The following is a 19,713-nucleotide window of genomic DNA, read 5'->3' on the forward strand; positions in this document are numbered from 1 at the left end:
TTGTATATGTCGCGGGCGGGGAGGAGGGTGTCAGCACACCGCGCTCACCCCTTCTGCTCGGGTCCGGCAGCTGCTCAGTGGTGGCTCGAGCGGTGGGCCGGATCCCGGGGTTTCTCGAGCGACACTCCTCGCCCGTGAGTGAAAGGGGGGTTTTGTGGTTGGGTGTGGGGATTGTTATAGTTCGTGACGCCACCCACGGTTGTGGTGATTTCACCACCGCTGCTCAATGTGGGGATCCCGGGGATGGTGATGTGGAGCAGCCAGTTGTTATGTTGCCCCTCCGTGGGTAGGGGTTGGTGATCCCGGGGGCCAGTGGGGTGCAGAGGCGCAGGGGCAGCGCTGTGCCTTGCGGCACTGAGGTACTCACTCAGCCAGTAAACACGACACAGTTCTCGGTAAACAAACGGCTGGTTGGACGGGTCCCTCGGACGGTTCACGGTGCTGCGGTTCCCTGCAGTTAGCGGTGACGGTCTCTTCCCTGCACCTTTGAAATGTCTGTTTGGTAGCGGTGGATTCCCACCGGTTACCCGCTCCCCGACTGCAATCTGTGCCGGAGGAGCTCCACACTTTGCCCGCAGGCGCCGGCCCTGGGAAACTGGTGCCTTGGCGGTGGCGGTGTTTCCCCGTTGTGGTTGGACCTTTGCCGTCAATCAGGACTTGCTTGTTGGGGGATCTACGTCCCCTTCACTAACGGATTTAGCAATTTACAGCGACTCCAAGCCTTGCTGGGATCCGAAAGCCCCTGCTCTGGTGCTGACTGCCCTTTGTATACTGCTCCAGACCCCCGGATACACACAGCCTCCGTGGCCCTTCCAGCAACCTCCAGACAGTCCCACTGCAGATCTTCACCACAGTCTGCTGACCTTGCTGACTCCGTCTGGGCACACGGCCACAGACTAACTTCAGGCTTTCTTTCTTTACTGCTTTCTTCCTTCACTTCCACTTAGCTGTTTACTCTAACCCTGTCTAGACTACTCCTTCACTCTTGCCCTGCCTGGGCTCGACTCCTTCCACTTCCTCCTCCCTGACAGAACAACTTCACTCTCTCATGTCCCTCACTGGACTGCCTGTTTACTTCCTGCCTCCAGAGCTGTGAGCTCCTCGATGGGCGGAGCCAACCGCCTGGCCCACCCCCTGGTGTGCATCATCAGACTCCTGGAGGAAGGCAACAAGGATTTGTGGGTTAGCTGGTGTACCTACAGGGAATGTGGGGTGCGTGTGTGTTGTTATCTGTGTCCCCTGGCTTGCCCAGGGCGACACATTCCCCCTTAGCAAAACGCAGACCGTCCTCGGGCTGCCCGTCCAACACCGGTTTTATTTTCCTTTTTGTTTTTCTGAAAAGGTAAACGGTATAACATTATAAACGGTAAATTATATACATTTTTAATCACAACTCTTCCCAAGACGGGAGGCACATTTACTTTTAACGTTACAACGGTATACGGTCACGGTTTCCGCTCTCTCCCACCCAAGCAACCTGGCCCTGATGCTGCCCCTAAAACCCAGGCAGCACCCCTTGACCCACAGTCCAGCACAAGTTACCCGAGCGGGATCTGTCCTTCCCCTCCAGAGGGTGGCCACCGGTTCCTTTGGTGGCTGGGCCCTAGCCTGCTCTGCTCTGGGCCCTCCCTCCAACCTGCCTCCCCGGAGACGGTATAGCGGAAACGGTAACGGTACCCAACATATTTACAAGCCACTTAACGTTTGTGGTGCCCTGCTAGTTCACGGGCTTGTCCATGGATAGTTCCCATGCAAAACTTAAACGGTCCCCACGGGGACAACGGTGCCAGCTCCTGCCGGTTCAATCACAAAGGCCAATCAACAAACAAATCAGGTGACTTCTTCGGTAATTTCAATTATCATTTCAAACTTTTTAAACTTTTTCAAACAAACAGCAACACTCTTACATTTGCGGACCCCTTTCACTCATAGAACGGTCTCCCTGTACCTAAGCGGGGGTCTACCTAGGTTGGAACGGGTGGACCTTCGGGGCCCGGTGTCAGTGGTGCTAGACAGTGGGGTAGAGGGAACAATCGGTTCCTCCTCCCTACTATAGTGTGGAGCAGGCGGAGGTGCAGGGGGGCTGGGTACAGGTTCATCCCTGGGCACTGGCACTGGTTCTGGCTCACGGTTAACCGCTTCCACTACTTCTTCATACACGGGTTGTGGGAACAGTATCACTGGAAGGATCACCGCGCCGTTCTGTGTAGGCCAGTCTGCTGGGAAGTCACCCATTACAGTGTGGATTACCTCTGCTGCCTTCTCCACTGGTGGAGGAACCGGTACTTCAGCCTCTGCCTTCAGTGCTGGGGGGCATTTTTTTAGATGGTCCCGGGAAACTGTGGCTAGGGTGTCCCCCTGGTCACGACTGATCTGGTAGGTCTTCCCATCTCCCCATTCTGTGGGTTGTATGACATAAGGGACTTGCTCCCACTGATCATCCAGCTTGTGGGTTTTTCTCTTCCGTTTCAGCACCACATCTCCTGGCTGGAAAGGACCTGCGGGCGCCTTCTGGTTGAACCGGTGCTCCTGCTGCTCTCGACTTCGACTGAGGTTTTTCTCCACATACTCCTGGATTTGCCGGTACTGTGCCCTCCTCCGACTTTCCCACTCTGCCGTTGAGGGGAGTGCTTCCGGGGCTTCCAACCCCATCTCCAGATCCACCGGCAGGCGGCCAGGCCGAGCCCTCATCAGATACGCTGGGGTGCACTTCGTCGAGCTGGACGGGATATTATTATACATGTCGACCAAGTCAGGTAGCTTTTCCGGCCACATGTTCCGTTCTTCCAGCGGTAGCGTCTTGAGGAGCCCCAGGACCAAGTGATTCATTTTCTCGCACATGCCGTTGGTTTGGGCGTGGTACGGAGTGGTCCGGATCTTCTTGCAGCCGTACAACTGGCAGAATTCGTGAAACACCTCTGCTTCAAAAGCCGGGCCTTGGTCAGTCAGCACCTTCTCGGGGTACCCATGGGGTCGGCAGAAATAAGCCTGGAACGCTCGAGCAGCGGTTCGACCAGTTATGTCCTTAACGGGGACTACCACCATAAATCTTGAGTAGTGGTCTACCATGGTCAATGCGTAGGTGTACCCACTTCGGCTAGGGGTGAGCTTGACATGGTCCAGGGCGACCAGCTCCAGCGGCTGATGGGTGACTATGGGATGTAACGGTGCCCTCTGGCTAGTCTCGTCCTTTCTCCTCAGTGTACAAGGACCACACTCTCGACACCAGGCTTCCACCGATTCACGCATCCCACTCCAATAGAACCGCTCCCTCAACAGCATCTCCAGCTTCTTCCACCCGAAGTGGCCAGCACCATCATGGTATGCCCGCAGGACAGTAGCGACCTCAGCTTGAGGAACGATCAACTGGCATATCTTCTCATGGGTCTTCGGGTTGATCAGCTCACGGTACAGCCTCCCTTGGTGTAGGTAAAGCCGTTTTCGTTCTTTCCACAAGCGTTGAGCTTCGGCTGGAGCGGCAGGGTCTATTCCCATAGCACCTTGTTCCACCAGAGTCTTGACAAGGCGGACAGCCGGCGCTTGGTCCTGGGCGTCCTGCCACTCTTGACTGGGCCGCGGGTCCAGATCCACCCTTTGCTGACAGACTTGTACCCTCTCAGTAGGCAGCTGGTGAAACGCAGGCAACTCGATCTCCTCGAGGTCGTCATCCTCGCACCCCTCTTCTGACAAATGGGGCATCCGGGAGAGTGCATCAGCATTTATGTTGACACGACCAGCTCGGTACTTTATGGTGAAATCATAGTTGGCTAGCCGGGCTACCCACCGCTGCTCCAGCGCGCCCAACTTGGCCGTGTTCAGGTGAGTCAGCGGGTTGTTGTCCGTAAACGCGGTGAATTTGGCTGCCGCCAAGTAGTGGCGGAACCGCTCCGTGATAGCCCACACCAACGCCAATAGCTCAAGCTTGAAGGAGCTATAGTTCTCAGGGTTCCTTTTGGTCGGCCGGAGTTTTCGGCTAGCGTAGGCAATCACCTTCTCCTTTCCATCCTGGACCTGGGATAGGACCGCTCCTAGCCCCACATTACTGGCGTCCGTGTGGAGGATGAACGGGCTCCCATAGTCAGGGTACGCCAGGACCTCTTCTCCGGTCAAGGCCGCCTTCAACTGGCAAAAGGACTCCTCATGCTTGTCCTCCCACGACAGTGGGGCCCCAATGGGTCTACCACCTTTGGTCTGTCCCACGAGGAGATCTTGCATGGGGGCAGCCATCTTCGTGTATCCCTTTATAAAGCGCCGAAGTACCCCACCAGACCCAGGAACTGCCTTACTTCCCTCACTGTAGTTGGTCTCGGCCAGCTCTGGATGGCAGTAATCTTCTCAGGGTCGGGGGCGACACCATCCGCACTCACCACATGCCCTAGATACTGCACTCTGGGTTTCAGCAGGTGGCATTTTGAGGGCTTCAACTTCATCCCGTACTTGGCAAGGGACGCGAACACCTCGGCCAGGTGCTCCAGATGGGCTTCATACGTCTGGGAATAAACAATCACATCATCCAAATACAGCAGGACGGTCTCGAAGTTTAAATGTCCCAGACAGCACTCCATCAACCGTTGGAAGGTCCCAGGGGCATTGCACAGCCCAAACGGCATGCTATTGAATTCGCAGAGTCCCATCGGGGTGGTGAAGGCGGTCTTCTCCCGGTCCTCTGGGGCCACGGCCACTTGCCAGTATCCACTGGTGAGGTCAAGGGTCGAGAAGTAGTTTGCAGTTCTCAGTGCAGCCAAAGACTCTTCAATACGAGGTAAGGGATAGGCATCTTTATGGGTTATCTGGTTGATCTTCCGGTAGTCCACACACATCCGCATGGTACCATCCTTCTTCTTGACCAGTACCAACGGAGCGGCCCAGGGACTACAGCTGTCCCGAATAACCCCTGCCTCCTTCATATTCCTCAACATATCTTTGGCACACTGGTAATGTGCGGGGGGAATAGGCCGGTACCTCTCTTTGATAGGGGGATGTTCACCTGTGGGAATGTGGTGTTGGACCCCCTTGATCCGCCCAAAGTCTAGGGGGTGCTTACTGAAAACCTGTTCGTACTCCTGCACCACCCTGTGTACCCCGGCCCTGTGATGTGTAGGGGTATCATCAGTGCCTACATGTAGCTGTTGGTGCCACTCCTTTGTGTCCCCCTGGGGTGGGGAAGTGCTGGGGGTAGGTGGGAGTGTGGATGGACTGGCTTCATGGATAGTGTGAGGGTCCAGGGTGAGCAGCTTGGCAATGGTGGCATACCGGGGGAGCCTGACTTCTTCCTCCCCACAGTTCAACACTCTCACGGGCACTCTCCCTTTCTTCACATCTACCACCCCTCGGGCGGCCACTACAGTGGGCCAGTGTTCGGAGGGCATGGGCTCCATCATCGCAGGATAGTCATGCCCCTGAGGCCCTACTGCTGCCCTACACCAGATCATCATCTCACTCCTAGGGGGCACAGTCAATGGAGCAACATCCATCACTCTCACTCCACCAATCTCCCCTCCTGTTGAGCTTACATGCTGGCGGTACATCAGGGCGCGGATCTCACGCTGCACAGCCCTCTGCCGGCTCCCCGCCGCTGTGGCGGCTAGCTGTTGCAATAGGTTCAACACATCAGCCATGCAGTGTTCCATTACATTGGTTCCCAGCACTATTTTCGGGTTATGATCACTGGGTTCATTCAAGATCACAATCATACCCTGGTGTTGCAGTTCAGCTTGCCCCACTGTCATAGCCACTTGTTTATACCCCACCTGGGTCAATGGAAGTCCGTTAGCGGCAATCAAATTTATACTATTGTCTGGAGGCGCCAGCTCGTCTGTGGCCCAATACTGCTGATACAACGTGTACGGTATGGTAGTTACCTGTGATCCAGTGTCCAAGAGAGCCATCACTGGTATGCCGTCCACAGCCACGGGGATGATAGGGCGGGCCCCGACATATCGGTCTCGCCAGTCCGGGGGGCCACGGTGTTCTACTCCTGAGGATTGGCCCGGGGCCCCAGGGGTTGCTCGTTTAACGGGCACTGTCGGTAATAATGGCCCGGCTTACGGCACTTGTAGCAGATTGGGGGTCTGCTCCGTGGGTTGTTAGCGCTTCTCCGCTGCATCCAGGGAACATCTTCAGGACTGTCAGCAAGCTGTATCTGCACTGGAGGCTGAGATCTGGTCAGAGGTTGTAGCGCAGCAAGGATCTTGGCAAGGTCTCCGTCCATGCGACGGACCTGGGCTGCCAGCTCTTCTACTGTGCTGCTCGGGGCTGCAGGCATCAGAGAGGTTGGTTTGGCTGAGGCCGCCACAACAGGAGCTGTCTCGACGGGCCACAGGACGGGTTCCAGAACTTCAGCAGCTGGGGGCTGTAGTGCTTTGCTAGCCCGCTCCTTTAACACAGCAAAGTCCACATCAGGGTGTTCCAGGGCCCACAGCCGGAGTTGTTTACGATCCTCAGGGGACCTCATCCCCTGCGCAAATTGCTCCACTAACATCTTGTTGCTATCCGCCTCATTAATAGAGTTCACCCGCTTCAGCGTGCGGAGGGCGGTCTGCAGACGTAGAGCATAGTCCCGAATGCTATCTCCAGCTCGTTGCCGGCACTGGTAAAACTGCATCCTCAGCTCAGCTTCAGTCCGGGTCTCGAAGGCAGTCTGTAGCTTCTCGAAGATGGTGGCTACAGAGAGCCGGTCCCCCTCGGCCCAGGTCTCCGCTTCCTGCTCCGCCGCACCGGTTAACTGGCCTAGCACTATCGCTGCACGTTGCTTATCAGTCAGGGGGTACAGCTTTTTCCGGAAGGCCTGTAGGGCATCCGGTTTCCCGTCATACCGCGGTAGCCAGGCTGCTCCGGGCGCATAGGGCAAGGAAAACGGCATGACCTGAGCAAGCGCGGGGGCCGCGGCACCTCCCGCCGGTACGACCGGGACCTGGGCAGGCCCATTCCCATCCGCGGGTGCCGCTGCGGCTGCGACCACCGCTCCCCCAGCGGCTCCGTCGGGCGCAGACATCTTGTTTCCGTCCCCCTTAGCTCTTTCCGGCCCCTCCTCTCTCGGGGCGGGGTTTTGGCCTTCGCGCCTCTACTGCTCGAGAAGACGCTCGAGCGGGAACTTTTCGCGCCAAAGATGGCGGCTTCTGAAATTTTTCTGCCGGATACCTCCGGCGGTAACAAGGCGCACCTCTACCAGACGGCAGAGCGGTAAGATCCTGTTCGTGACGCCAAGTTGTCGCGGGCGGGGGGGAGGGTGTCAGCACACCGCGCTCACCCCTTCTGCTCGGGTCCGGCAGCTGCTCAGTGGTGGCTCGAGCGGTGGGCCGTATCCCGGGGTTTCTCGAGCGACACTCCTCGCCCGTGAGTGAAAGGGGGGTTTTGTGGTTGGGTGTGGGGATTGTTATAGTTCGTGACGCCACCCACGGTTGTGGTGATTTCACCACCGCTGCTCAATGTGGGGATCCCCGGGATGGTGATGTGGAGCAGCCAGTTGTTATGTTGCCCCTCCGTGGGTAGGGGTTGGTGATCCCGGGGGCCAGTGGGGTGCAGAGGCGCAGGGGCAGCGCTGTGCCTTGCGGCACTGAGGTACTCACTCAGCCAGTAAAACGACACAGTTCTCGGTAAACAAACGGCTGGTTGGACGGGTCCCTCGGACGGTTCACGGTGCTGCGGTTCCCTGCAGTTAGCAGTGACGGTCTCTTCCCTGCACCTTTGAAATGTCTGTTTGGTAGCGGTGGATTCCCACCGGTTACCCGCTCCCCGACTGCAATCTGTGCCGGAGGAGCTCCACACTTTGCCCGCAGGCGCCGGCCCTGGGAAACTGGTGCCTTGGCGGTGGCGGTGTTTCCCCGTTGTGGTTGGACCTTTGCCGTCAATCAGGACTTGCTTGTTGGGGGATCTACGTCCCCTTCACTAACGGATTTAGCAATTTACAGCGACTCCAAGCCTTGCTGGGATCCGAAAGCCCCTGCTCTGGTGCTGACTGCCCTTTGTATACTGCTCCAGACCCCCGGATACACACAGCCTCCGTGGCCCTTCCAGCAACCTCCAGACAGTCCCACTGCAGATCTTCACCACTGTCTGCTGACCTTGCTGACTCCGTCTGGGCACACAGCCACAGACTAACTTCAGGCTTTCTTTCTTTACTGCTTTCTTCCTTCACTTCCACTTAGCTGTTTACTCTAACCCTGTCTAGACTACTCCTTCACTCTTGCCCTGCCTGGGCTCGACTCCTTCCACTTCCTCCTCCCTGACAGAACAACTTCACTCTCTCATGTCCCTCACTGGACTGCCTGGTTACTTCCTGCCTCCAGAGCTGTGAGCTCCTCGATGGGCGGAGCCAACCGCCTGGCCCACCCCCTGGTGTGCATCATCAGACTCCTGGAGGAAGGCAACAAGGATTTGTGGGTTAGCTGGTGTACCTACAGGGAATGTGGGGTGCGTGTGTGTTGTTATCTGTGTCCCCTGGCTTGCCCAGGGCGACACATATACTCTTGAGCTTTTCTCACTTTCTCCCCATCAGCAGGTACAACTTCTCCTGGGACAGCTTGATGGATCAGCTGCTGAGGAAGTCCGTTCCTGGACATATACCGAGAAAACCAATGTAGAACAGATCCTCACCCACCTGAGAAAAGAATTTGAACGCCAATCACCCACCGAGGTTCGTCTCAAATTTTACAACCGACATCAGGGACCAAGTGAGACTCTTAAGCGGGCTTTACACGCTACGATATCGCTAGCAATTGCTAGCGATATTGAGCGTGTAAGCACCCGCCCCCGTCGTGTGTGTGATATCGTGTGTTCACTGCCGTAGCGAACATTATCGCTACGGCAGCGTCACACGCACTACCTGGTCGGCGGCGTTGCTGTGACTGCCGAACAATCCCTCCCTCAAGGGGGAGGTGCGTTCGGCATCACAGCGACGTCACCACGACGTCACTAAGCGGCTGGCCAATCAAAGCGGAGGGACGGAGATGAGTGGGATGTAACATCCCGCCCACCTCCTTCCTTCCTTCCGCATTGCGGCCGGTGGCAGGTAAAGAGACATTCCTCGCTCCTGCGGTGTCACACACAGCGATGTGTGCTGCCGCAGGAGCGACGAACAATATCGATAATCAACCATTACCAATCTTTGGTTTTGGGACAACCTCTCCATGGTGAACGATTTTCACCATTTTTTAGGTCGCTTAAGGTCACTGGTAAGTGTCACACGCTGCGATATCGTTAATGACGCCGGATGTGTGTCACTAACAACGTGACCCCGACGATAAAACATTAACGATATCGTAGCGTGTAAAGCCCCCTTTAGGGACTATGCACTAGCCCTTCAGTCTGCCTACAGGGCTTTACAGCAAATAGACACTATGCTGCAGAAAACATAATCACTGACAGATTCATAGAAGGTTTGGACTCCAGGCTAGTACAAAGTCAACTCCGCATGCTAGCAGCACAAAATCCAAACATGACTTTCTTAGACTTGACTAGACTGACTCACCTTGTACCAGCTATGCTCTTGTGCCTCGCTCCTCAGACCTTGCTGCTGGAATTTCTACTGTATCTCATCTTTCACCTGTTTCCCCTATGCAGGCCACACAGTCTGTGCAAGCCCCTACTCTCAGTCATGCACCTCCTACCACAGATGCACTTGTCCAAGTCCTTGAATCTGTATTCCAAGCCTTAAAGGAGCTAAAAGGCCAACCGCCTGCATCATGTGAATCATCTGTAAACCGGACATTTTCCCCAGAGCCACATTCCAGTAGGCCAAGTCCTGATAGGCCCCCTCCTGGAAGGCCTCCATCTGGTGATTGTGTGTACTGTACTTATTGTGAGCGTCTTGGACACTACAAGTATCAATGTTATAAGTTAAACGGGCCGCCCCTCGGGAGGTGAATCCAAGGGCCCAAAGGGACAATCACAATGGATTTCCCGGTTCATCTCCAAATGCCCGTATATACCCATATGGATCGATGGTGTACCTCTAGAAGCTTTAGTGGACACTGGTTCACAAGTCACCACAATTGAGCGACAAGCCTTTGAAAAGATTTGGGACTTTGATCTCCTAAATCCAGTGGGTAAAGCAAAGTTAGACTTAATTTCAAGTAATAGTCAACCTATTTCCCAGCTAGGCTACTGGGAACCCACAATCTATATTGGTGATCGCAAGTTACCAGGTCAAGGTGTAATTGTTACTGAGGCTGAGTGAGATACAACAGCAGTAGTGTTAGGCATGAATGTCATTCGCCATGTGTTTACTGAATTGCTCGCTGCCTTGCATGCTTCTCTCCCTTCTGTTTCTCCCCCTTACAGGCAAGCTGTTCAGCGGACTATCAAAGTGCTCTGCGCCCAACAGAAGTTTGCCAACAGTAAAGGTGAGATCTGCCGTGTGCGTATCACCAACGCACGACCAGTTGCCCTGTCAGCCAACAGCGAGACTCTAGTCTGGTGTTGAGCTCGATCAGGAATTGACAACGAGGACTATGTAGCTCTTCTTGACTCCATCCAGATTGAAGGACAGCCATGGTAAAAGCTGCCAGAAGTATTGTAACCGTCTCAAACGGTAGAGTACCAGTACGGCTAATCAACCTGAGTGATGCGCCCAGGGTCGGACTGGGGTACCAGGGGCCTACCAGGGAAATTGCCTCTAGGGGCCCGCACTATAGCTACCATAAACGTTTTTATTGCTTGTACATTTTCGGCTTCTCTCAGTATAACGTGCGCCTTTTAACAAACTCTACAGTGCGCATAGAGCCCTGTCCTGTGCCTGCAGATAGCGCATAGAGCCCTGTCCTGGGCCTGCAGATAGCACAGGATTTCTTGTAGCCTCTTATTTATTGTAGATTATAATGGAATCTGTTATTTACAATCAGTCGCAGTTTTTCTTACACACGGACGTTCCTTGTCCTAGGAAAACCACGAGTCCATCAGCCAAACAATAATCAAAGAGAAGCAGAACGTTATCCAGCATCTTCACATGGAAACATTTACTACCATTAATCCCCCTCTGCTCCATCTATCTGGGAAATCCCCTGTAAGGGTGCGTGCCCAGCCGTCCACGATCAGTGTTTGCAGCATGCTGGCTGTGGCATGATTCAGCTGCATCCAAAACGCTGCGTTGTACAGCACAAGCACAGTGGATGGATTTCTAGAAATCCCGTGCCCAATGTGATTCTTGTTTCCGCAGCAAACACTGACCGGCGGATCTTCTTTCTAGACCGCAGCATGTCAATTGTTTGCTGCGTAATCGCATGCATCCTCAGTATGGAGAACACAAACGAGAGACCGCAGCGCACTGAAGCCTGATTGTGGTCACTGACAGCTGCAGTCTCCTTCGGCTGCGGCTGAGACGCGCGGCCCCACAGGTCAGGACCCGCTCCATGCAGAACACAGTGAGTCCTGATCGTGGGCACATACCCTAAGGGGTACTTTGCACGCTGCGACATCGCAGGCCGTTGCTGCGATGCAGAGCGCGATTGTACCCGCCCCCGTCGCAGCAACGATTTCCTTGTGATAGCTGCCGTAGCGAACATTATCGCTACGGCAGCTTCACATGGACTCACCTGTCCTGCGACCGTCGCTCTGGCCGGAGACCCGCCTCCTTGTTAAGGGTGCGTGTCGTGCGGCGTCATAGCGACGTCACACGCCAGGCGGCCAATCGGAGCGGAGGGGCGGAGATGAGTGGGATGTAAACATCCCGCCCATCTCCTTCCTTCCGCATATCCTACGGAAGCCGCAGTGACGCCGGTAGGAGATGTTCCTCGCTCCTGCGGCTTCACACACAGCGATGTGTGCTGACGCAGGAGTGAGGAACAACATCGGACTGTCGCGCCAGCGTAATCATGGATTACGCCGACGCTACACCGATGGTACGATTACGACGCTTTTGCGCTCGTTAATCGTATCATCGAGCCTTTACAGACTACGATGTCGCATGCGATGCCGGAAGTGCGTCATTTTCAATTTGACCCCACCGACATCGCACCTGCGATGTCGTAGTGTGCAAAGCCCGCCTAAGAGTCAGTATGTGGAGGTGTGAAGCATTGCCACCCAATACACTTTACCATTTGGAGACTCTGGTGAATATTTGTCTTCTCTATGGTTTCCAAACTAGTGCTACATGTTGGATAAACCCTTCACTAGTCCTGTGTATTCTGATAATACTGCTCTATAGACAGATCAGGCTTTTTTTTTTTTTTTTACATATACAGTATTTATACTGAAGCTCCTCCTGTACTATCATCACATATAGAGGCCCCCTGAAGAGTAATTACATATAGCCTAAGATAATAACACTGACACTCGGGTTACAAGATAATGACACTGACACTGGGGGTACAGGATAATGACACTGACACTGGGGGTACAGGATAATGACACTGACACTGGGGGTACAGGATAATGACACTGGGGGTACAGGATAATGACACTGGGGGTACAGGATAATGACACTGGGGGTACAGGATAATGACACTGGGGGTACAGGATAATGACACTGACACTGGGGGTACAGGATAATGACACTGACACTGGTGGTATAGGATAATGACACTGACACTGGGGGTACAGGATAATGACACTGACACTGGGGGTACAGGATAATGACACTGACACTGGGGGTACAGGATAATGACACTGACATTGGGGGTACAGGATAATGACATTGACACTGGGGGTACAGGATAATGACACTGACACTGGGGGTACAGGATAATGACACTGACACTGGGGGTACAGGATAATGACACTGACACTGGTGGTACATGATAATGACACTGACACTGGGGGTACAGGATAATGACACTGACACTGGGGGTACAGGATAATGACCCTGACACTGGGGGTACAGGATAATGACACTGACACTGGGGGTACAGGATAATGACACTGACACTGGGGGTACAGGATAATGACACTGACACTGGGGTTACAGGATAATGACACTGGGGGTACAGGATAATGACACTGACACTGGAGTACAGGATAATGACACTGACACTGGGGGTAGCAATGGGCCCCCCAGCCTTGTGTCCTGTAGCAGTGGGCCCCCCAGCCTTGTGTCCTGTAGCAATGGCCCCCCCAGCCTTGTGTCCTGTAGCAATGGGGCCCCCAGCCTTGTGTCCTGTAGCAATGGGCCCCCCAGCCTTGTGTCCTGTAGCAATGGCCCCCCCCAGCCTTGTGTCCTGTAGCAATGGGCCCCCCAGCCTTGTGTCCTGTAGCAATGGGCCCCCCAGCCTTGTGTCCTGTAGCAATGGGCACCCCAGCCTTGTGTCCTGTAGCAATGGGCCCCTCTTCCTGTCCCCTATTATGCCATTGTTCACACACACACACACACACACACACATATTCTCACCTGTCCTCCGTTCCTGCGCTGTCCTTACCTTACCAGTCCGCAGGCTCATGGACCCATCCATGATCTCGTCCGGTGCACGGAGTCGCCGTTGCAGGATGCCATCATGGCTTTACTGCAGTTAAATGCTTTGCGGCGCCGTAAAGCATTTAACTGCAGTAAAGCAATGAAGTCACCTGCAGCGGCGGCTCCGTGCACCGGACGGGTCACTGAGGGGGTCTGTGGCTTGCGGTCTGGAGCACCGCGGGAACAGAGGAGAACAGGTGAGAATGATTTTTTTTTTTCTTCGGCTCCTGAGCGCTTCTCGCTGCAGTCTACCTCTGCAGTCCTGCGCGTCCTCTCCTCTGCTGCTCCGTCGGCAGTGTGATGATGGCTGCTGTGTCGGAGTGGGGCTGAGCAGCTCCTCCGCCTCTTGTCACCGGCCGCACTGTTCACATGTACGCGCGTCTGAAGGATGCACGTACATTTGAATAGCGCGCGGTGCAGGACCTACGGTGAGTCACATGACTGTCTGTGATGTCACTGCAGGTCCTTCTGCACCCGCAAAAACTGCAGCAATAGTACAGAACTTGTGCTATCGCTGCAATTTGTAATTGAAAGGCTGGGGGGGCCCTCAGAGCGTGGGAGGGGGCCCATCAGAGCGTGGGGGCCCTGCCCAGTCTGCCGCACATAACACCGGCCGTGAAAAACCGGCGGCCCTGCGGCGCTGTACACAGCGCCGCACTAATTAAGGCATGTGGGGCCCACTGAGGGCCTGAGGCCTACCGGGGGATTCCCCGGTACCCCGGCGGGCCAGACCGAGCCTGGATGCGCCCATCGAGCTATACAAGTTTAATTCAGTTGTTCAACTGTATAGCCTTGATCCAGAAGACATCCTAGATGAAGAGACACTTGCTCATCAAAAGTCGTTAAAAGCCACTCCCAAAGGCTCTAATACACCCACTACCTTCTGGTGGAATCAACTTAATATTGGAGATGCTAACACTCCTATCGAATACATCCATGGCGTAACTAAACTTGCTAAGCGACACAGCCAAGCTTTCAGCAAGCACCCTCTTGACTTCGGCAAAACTACTCTGATCCAGCACAAGATCAACACAGGTGATCATCCTCCTATCAAAGAAAGACACCGTCCAGTACCTCCTGCTAACTATCAACAAGTAAAGAAGCTGTTAAAGGAGATGAAAGATTCTGAAATCATCCGAGAAAGTCAAAGCCCGTGGGCTGCACCCATCGTCCTGGTGAAGAAGAAGGATGGTACCATTAGATTTTGTGTCGACTACAGAAAGTTGAATAACGTTACACACAAAGATGCCTATCCTCTTCCACGGATTGAAGAATCCATCACCGCTCTTGGCTCAGCTGCATACTTCTCCACTCTCGACTTAACCAGCGGTTACTGGCAAGTACCCGTGGCTCTACTTCTCCACTCTCGACTTAACCAGCGGTTACTGGCAAGTACCCGTGGCTCCTGAGGATAGAGAGAAGACAGCTTTCACCACCCCAATGGGACTCTTTGAGTTTAACGGTATGCCGTTTGGGTTATGCGACGCCCCTGCTACATTTCAGCGACTCATGGAAAGATGTCTTGGTCACTTCAACTTCCAGAGCGTTCTGTTATATCTTGATGATGTTGTCGTATACTCTCGCACTTATGAAGATCACCTATGCCACCTTGCAGAAGTATTCCAGGTTCTCATTGAACATGGACTGAAACTAAAACCGTCAAAGTGCCATCTGCTCAAACCGAAGGTCAACTACCTTGGTCATGTTGTAAGTGCTGAAGGTATCCAGCCTGATCCTGAAAAGATCTCAGCTGTGAACAACTGGAACACCCCAAGAACCGTCAAAGAAGTCAGACGTTTTCTAGGTTTTGCGGGCTACTACCGCCGCTTCATACCTCATTTTGCGCAAATAGCAGAACCTCTTACAGAGCTGCTACGGGGTTGCCCTAGAGAAACTACGACAGAAGACTTCCAATTAATTGGTCTGAGCGAAAAGAAACTGCCTTTCAGATGTTGAAAAGTCTATTGACTTCACCTCCAATTCTGGCGTACCCTGACTACCTCCATCCTTTCCGTCTCTACACGAATGCCAGCTACCAAGGCCTCGGAGCGGTACTATCACAAGTCCAAGATGACAAAGAGAGAGTTATTGCATATGCCAGCCAAAGCTTGAAAGGTGCAGAGAAAAACTATAGCAATTACAGTTCATTCAAGTTAGAGCTGCTAGCTCTTGTGTGGGCAGTCACCGAGAAGTTCAAAGATTACCTCGCTGCTATTCCCTTCATAGTTTACACGGACAATAATCCTCTCTCTCATCTTAACCCTCCGTCACATACAATAGGCCTGACAGGCACATCTCTTTTACTTTCATTTCTCCTTCCTCACCAGATTGTGAGGAAATCCCCTCCCTCCAGGTAGTCTCCTGTATTCAGCATCTCTGTGAAACCTCATACCACAGTTGGATTGCAGAGCTTCAGGAGGACAGATATAACTGCGCTAATCTCTCAGGCTCATTGTATGTGAACACGTCACACTCAATAAGGTTGGTATTTTATGTTTTTAGTCATCACATGCTCTGCAAGTGTAATTTTTCTGGGGAAACTTCAGGATGTAATTCTGATTGAATATGTGTTTAATAGTACTTAAGGTACCTTAAAATTAAGTTTGTTTCCATAAATTTTCTTTGTAGAGTTTTTTGACAGAGTCGAACTGGGGACTATTTGGCGGGAGTTTTGAAATGTTTGTATTTCAGAGTTATTAGTTTTATGTTAAGTAAATGGGTTTTTTTTGCACCTGATTATGTGTAGTCTCTTTTATTACATCCCTATGAAGGTCACTGATCACTTTTAGAGCACTGAAATTGCAAACATTAGATATTATAGGTATTTTTCTAGCCTGCGCCTGACAGTCACATTGTATGTGAACTCGTTAGAAACAATATTGTATGTGACAGAGGGTTAATACTCCACGGCTAGGTGCTCTTGAACAGAGATGGGCTTCAAGATTGGCGAACTTCTGCTTTGATATTAAGTATCGCAGTGGCAAGATCAACATCAATGCCGATGTGTTATCCCGTTTGCCCGAAGAAGAAGAGCATCCTGAGGAAGATCTGTGGGAAGATGTTGAGATGCCTCCCTTCTATCAAAGGTTTGCTACACAGAATGCTGTTGCTGCTACACAAACTGATGAAGTTCCTCAACAGAAACCTGTCCTATTCCAAGATCCATCGAGATGGCAAACTCTTCAAAATGAGTCTCGTGTCCTAGGTGAGATCTATGATTACCTGACTACTTTGAGAATACCTGTCAGACGACGCAGAAGATGTCCTGATGTTGAGCTTAATCATCTCTGGAGACAGCGCAAAAGACTCTTCATTCAAAAGGGCTTGATCCTGCGCAATACCCTAGACCCGGTTTCAGGTGAAAGGCTACATCAGATTCTAATCCCACGCCGAGATGCCAGAATTGTTCTTGATGACTACCACGACCAGTCTGGGCACTTTGGCATGCACAAAACTGAAGCCACCATATGCCAACGCTTCTATTGGATTGGGATGCGGTCAGACATAGAAAATTGGTGTAGTGAATGTCCAGCCTGCAACCTCACCAAAGTCGGTAAGAAAGATGCCCGAGCTCCTCTTCATCCAATCCATTCTCAGAAACCAAACGAGCTAGTTGCTCTTGATCATGTGAAGCTAGCACCAACTCGTTCAGGCTACACGTGTGCCTTAACCATGGAGGATCACTATACTAAGTGGGTTGCTGTTGTGCCAGTAAAAGACCTTACAGCTCGGACTAGAGCTATCACCTTTTACCATGAATATGTGAGACATTACGGTTGCCCTGAAGCAGTCCTCACAGATCGTGGATCTGGCTTTGAGTCACAATTATTTCAAGAACTCTGCCAATTCCATGAGTGCAAAAAGCTGAGAACAACTGCCTATCATCCCCAAGGGAATGGCCTCTGCGAGAAAGTCAACCAGACCTTCATCAATATGCTGCGAAAAGCATGTTACCAAAGAAGCTGAATAGCCTCAACTGCTTGACGAGTTAGTGGAAATCTACAACAATACTGTCCACTGATCTACAGGCTACTCGCCAAATTATCTGATGTTTGGAAGACAAGGTCAGCTCCCAAAAGATCGTTCTCTTGGAATCCAAGTCCCTGATGTGATAAATCCCTTGCCAAAAACTGATTGGGTCTCAGAGCATCAGTGAAGAATACACGAAGCCCAACAGATTGTTGATTACCGCATGGGTGAAGCTCACCGTCAACAAGAAGAGAGCTACAATCAAAGAGCTAATGCTTTCCCACTTCAAGTTGGAGACAAGTTATGACTAAACAAGTACCACCGTACAGGAAAACTTGATTCACTCTGGGAAACAGAGCCATACACAGTTACAGCTATCCCATATCCTGAGTCAGATGTCTATGAAGTGAAGAAACCTGGAATGGCCCCACAGACGATGCACAGGAACTGCATGAAGCTATGCACCAAAGAAGATCTACTGGTGATTTCATCACCTCCTCCACAAGTCATGCCGGTCTACACACCAATTCCTGCATTGGAAACACCAGCCAGACAGCCTACTGTTGAAGAGTCCCTCTACAACACTCAATTTATCCTTCCATGCTATCAATATGTCCCCATCTCGGTTCCTGCTCCAGTTGCTGTTCCTCTGCCAATTTCACCTGAACCAGCAAACAATATCATTCCTACTCAAGAGGAAGATCAGTGTTGAGGCGTTCAAAGCAAAGCACAAAAGGAACACTTCCAGCCCGCTACAGAGACTAAAAGGTCATATCCTTTTCCATGCGTATATAATCTTGTGTTTATTTATTTAGCTGGATAGTCAGTTTAGTAACGTTTAAGCCTCTGCACCTGGGTAATACCAAGCACCTTGTTTATTATTTGTACTATTTTCCGTATACAGCCATGAACTTATGGACTGTTTGTTGCCACTAAAGTGCCTTTCCAGAGCCTTTCATATGGACGATAGTATATTGCGGAAAGAGACTCTATCTCATATTGGTACTACCACATTCATGTTTTGCATTTTTTTCATTGCCTATTGTTCTTCTGTATGGCTGCATATTCTTGCATTGTTACTGTGCCTTACATATATATTTCCTTCCTTTCTTAGTAGTCCTCCACTCGCACAATCGCCGAGGACGGCTCACCTTCAGAGGGGGAGTATGTAGTGGCCCGGTCCAGATTGTGTCTGTTTCTTTAAGTACATTATCTTATATGTAATATCATGTTATATGTTATAAGTAAAGCATTTCTCATTTGTTGTGTTCTAGCACCATCTACTGGTGAAAACTGTAAGAATCTGAAGTGTGCATTGGGTGTTATCCTATTGGCCAGTTCTTGGTCACATGGCTCAATAGGTGGAGCTATTCTCCAGCCTCTGTCTGGAAAGAAATGGAATGTGGTGGTTCTGGCTGAGTTTCCTCTGAGGGCCGACATTATGTGGATTTTTTCTTCACCACAAGACTCCTACTAGGCCAAGGCCTAGAATTTCATCATTTCCTGACTTTTACAGCCAATATGCTGAAGGCTTCCTATCCTGAATCCTCACTGGCCAGATATACATTGTGCATCTCTTCAGACAGTAGGGCATACTGACTATATACTAGACCCTACTGCACGTAGATTGGGGAATTTTGAGGGTCTCCCGCCCCACTGCAATATTAGTGGCTTTCATACCATTGTCCACGCACCAGCCGTCCGGTCCCCGTAGCGCGCTGGGCAACTATCTACATTTGCTTACATGTACTGCAATGAATGTAGTGAAATTAACCCCAGTGAAATTAACCCCAGGACTCCAGGTCTGTACAATCTTATTATATCTACCCTCAAAGCTCAAGAGACTCTGAACCTGCTTCTAAAAGCATACCAGTATTAAATCTGAAGCAAATCATGCTCTTAAAGGTGCAGAACCCTAATTACACTTCAGCATTCAACACCAAGCTGTATTTGCCATGGCCTACCCACAAAAGACCGTGAAACATACTGTATATACCGTGTTGTTTTCCTTTGTTCCTACTGTATTAAAGCAACTGTTATCCCCAAGACCGTGTCTGTGGACTGTCCATCAGCTGTGGATACTGTGTGGGGGTGGATAGCAGGGAACATCAGGGCCTTGTAGACCACCCAGGGAACACAGTCCCTGCACCCTTGTGCCAGAACAGCAACTGTGACATATAGAACATTTGAGGTCCTCTGTCCCTGGGCCCTTACACTGTGTGCTCAAGGCACAGCAAGAAGCAATAACCTGACCAGTGAGCATTCATTTGTGTACTGCACAGTGAAGCCTGCTGCTGCCCAGTTAGTACTATCTGTCTCTGCTGCTGATGGCTCATTGCCTTGAAGGGGAATTAAGACAG

The sequence above is a fragment of the Anomaloglossus baeobatrachus genome, chromosome 2 (genome assembly GCF_048569485.1).
Source record: "Anomaloglossus baeobatrachus isolate aAnoBae1 chromosome 2, aAnoBae1.hap1, whole genome shotgun sequence".
NCBI classification, from domain to species: domain Eukaryota; kingdom Metazoa; phylum Chordata; class Amphibia; order Anura; family Aromobatidae; genus Anomaloglossus; species Anomaloglossus baeobatrachus.